Source organism: Limanda limanda, chromosome 7 (assembly GCF_963576545.1).
Source record: "Limanda limanda chromosome 7, fLimLim1.1, whole genome shotgun sequence".
In the NCBI taxonomy this organism is placed as follows: Eukaryota; Metazoa; Chordata; class Actinopteri; order Pleuronectiformes; family Pleuronectidae; genus Limanda; species Limanda limanda.
Window position 1 is genome coordinate 27,143,772 of NC_083642.1, and position 2,500 is coordinate 27,146,271.

Sequence of the window (2,500 nt, forward strand, 5' to 3'; positions counted from 1 at the left end):
TAACCAAGCCCGAACCTGCTTAGCTTCCGAGATCAGACGAGATCGGGCGTGCTCAGGGTGGTATGGCCGTAAGCGAAAGACTCAACCCACAATACCTTATTTATACATGTGAACCACCACCACCATCATCAAATCATGACAATTATCAATCATTTCCATCAGTAATAATGTCAGGGTTCCATATCCTTGTTTTCTTTGATGTTGAGTCTTTCCTGCTCTTTCCAAGATGTTTCTCCTTTAAAGCAGCAGCAACCGTTCCCTCTGCTGGTTGCAAAGCAAATTCGAAAAAGCTTACAGCACCTGGTATTCCCAGGCGGTCTCCCATCCAAGTACTAACCAAGCCCGACCCTGCTTAGCTTCCGAGATCAGACGAGATCGGGCGTGCTCAGGGTGGTATGGCCGTAAGCGAAAGACTAAACCCACAATACCTTATTTATACATGTGAACCACCACCACCATCATCAAATCATGACAATTATCAATCATTTCCATCAGTAATAATGTCAGGGTTCCATATCCTTGTTTTCTTTGATGTTGAGTCTTTCCTGCTCTTTCCAAGATGTTTCTTCTTTAAAGCAGCAGCAACCGTTCCCTCTGCTGGTTGCAAAGCAAATTCGAAAAAGCTTACAGCACCTGGTATTCCCAGGCAGTCTCCCATCCAAGTACTAACCAAGCCCGACCCTGCTTAGCTTCCGAGATCAGACGAGATCGGGCGTGCTCAGTGTGGTATGGCGGTAAGCGAAAGACTCAACCCACAATACCTTATTTATACATGTGAACGACCACCACCATCATCAAATCATGACAATTATCAATCATTTTCATCAGTAATAATTTCAGGGTTCCATATCCTTGTTTTCTTTGATGTTGAGTCTTTCCTGCTCTTTCCAAGATGTTTCTCCTTTAAAGCAGCAGCAACCGTTCCCTCTGCTGGTTGCAAAGCAAATTCGAAAAAGCTAACAGCACCTGGTATTCCCAGGCGGACTCCCATCCAAGTACTAACCAAGCCCGACCCTGCTTAGCTTCCGAGATCAGACGAGATCGGGCGTGCTCAGGGTGGTATGGCCGTAAGCGAAAGACTCAACCCACAATACCTTATTTATACATGTGAACCACCACCACCATCATCAAATCATGACAATTATCAAGCATTTCCATCAGTAATAATGTCAGGGTTCCATATCCTTGTTTTCTTTGATGTTGAGTCTTTCCTGCTCTTTCCAAGATGTTTCTCCTTTAAAGCAGCAGCAACCGTTCCCTCTGCTGGTTGCAAAGCAAATTCGAAAAAGCTTACAGCACCTGGTATTCCCAGGCGGTCTCCCATCCAAGTACTAACCAAGCCCGACCCTGCTTAGCTTCCGAGATCAGACGAGATCGGGCGTGCTCAGGGCGGTATGGCCGTAAGCGAAAGACTCAACCCACAATACCTTATTTATACATGTGAACCACCACCACCATCATCAAATCATGACAATTATCAATCATTTCCATCAGTAATAATGTCAGGGTTCCATATCCTTGTTTTCTTTGATGTTGAGTCTTTCCTGCTCTTTCCAAGATGTTTCTCCTTTAAAGCAGCAGCAACCGTTCCCTCTGCTGGTTGCAAAGCAAATTCGAAAAAGCTTACAGCACCTGGTATTCCAAGGCGGTCTCCCATCCAAGTACTAACCAAGCCCGACCCTGCTTAGCTTCCGAGATCAGACGAGATCGGGCGTGCTCAGGGTGGTATGGCCGTAAGCGAAAGACTCAACCCACAATACCTTATTTATACATGTGAACCACCACCACCATCATCAAATCATGACAATTATCAATCATTTCCATCAGTAATAATGTCAGGGTTCCATATCCTTGTTTTCTTTGATGTTGAGTCTTTCCTGCTCTTTCCAAGATGTTTCTCCTTTAAAGCAGCAGCAACCGTTCCCTCTGCTGGTTGCAAAGCAAATTCGAAAAAGCTTACAGCACCTGGTATTCCCAGGCAGTCTCCCATCCAAGTACTAACCAAGCCCGACCCTGCTTAGCTTCCGAGATCAGACGAGATCGGGCGTGCTCAGTGTGGTATGGCGGTAAGCGAAAGACTCAACCCACAATACCTTATTTATACATGTGAACCACCACCACCATCATCAAATCATGACAATTATCAAGCATTTCCATCAGTAATAATGTCAGGGTTCCATATCCTTGTTTTCTTTGATGGTGAGTCTTTCCTGCTCTTTCCAAGATGTTTCTCCTTTAAAGCAGCAGCAACCGTTCCCTCAGCTGGTTGCAAAGCAAATTCGAAAAAGCTTACAGCACCTGGTATTCCCAGGCGGTCTCCCATCCAAGTACTAACCAAGCCCGAACCTGCTTAGCTTCCGAGATCAGACGAGATCGGGCGTGCTCAGGGTGGTATGGCCGTAAGCGAAAAACTCAACCCACAATACCTTATTTATACATGTGAACCACCACCACCATCATCAAATCATGACAATTATCAATCATTTCCATCAGTAATAAT

General features: G+C 45.3%; 8 non-coding genes across 8 annotated transcripts in view; all 8 read right to left on the minus strand.

The window, feature by feature from the left end:
• LOC133006695 (5S ribosomal RNA) overlaps positions 1 to 74 on the minus strand; it is a 119-nt gene extending 45 nt beyond the window's left edge. Inside the window, exon 1 of the ribosomal RNA XR_009679211.1 lies at positions 1 to 74. This exon is cut by the window's left edge and continues 45 nt beyond it. This is a non-coding gene — a ribosomal RNA (5S ribosomal RNA).
• Positions 75 to 288: 214 nt separating this feature from the next.
• LOC133007456 (5S ribosomal RNA) lies at positions 289 to 407 on the minus strand. Its single transcript, XR_009679926.1, has one exon. It is a non-coding gene; the product is annotated as a 5S ribosomal RNA (ribosomal RNA).
• Positions 408 to 621: 214 nt separating this feature from the next.
• LOC133007577 (5S ribosomal RNA) lies at positions 622 to 740 on the minus strand. Its single transcript, XR_009680040.1, has one exon. It is a non-coding gene; the product is annotated as a 5S ribosomal RNA (ribosomal RNA).
• A 214-nt stretch (positions 741 to 954) lies between these two features.
• On the minus strand, positions 955 to 1,073 carry LOC133006782 (5S ribosomal RNA). The gene has a single exon (XR_009679293.1). It is a non-coding gene; the product is annotated as a 5S ribosomal RNA (ribosomal RNA).
• A 214-nt stretch (positions 1,074 to 1,287) lies between these two features.
• LOC133005968 (5S ribosomal RNA) lies at positions 1,288 to 1,406 on the minus strand. Its single transcript, XR_009678529.1, has one exon. It is a non-coding gene; the product is annotated as a 5S ribosomal RNA (ribosomal RNA).
• A 214-nt stretch (positions 1,407 to 1,620) lies between these two features.
• On the minus strand, positions 1,621 to 1,739 carry LOC133006073 (5S ribosomal RNA). The gene has a single exon (XR_009678627.1). It is a non-coding gene; the product is annotated as a 5S ribosomal RNA (ribosomal RNA).
• A 214-nt stretch (positions 1,740 to 1,953) lies between these two features.
• Positions 1,954 to 2,072, minus strand: LOC133007578 (5S ribosomal RNA). The gene has a single exon (XR_009680041.1). It is a non-coding gene; the product is annotated as a 5S ribosomal RNA (ribosomal RNA).
• Positions 2,073 to 2,286: 214 nt separating this feature from the next.
• Positions 2,287 to 2,405, minus strand: LOC133006697 (5S ribosomal RNA). Its single transcript, XR_009679213.1, has one exon. It is a non-coding gene; the product is annotated as a 5S ribosomal RNA (ribosomal RNA).
• Between the last annotated feature and the right edge of the window lie 95 nt (positions 2,406 to 2,500).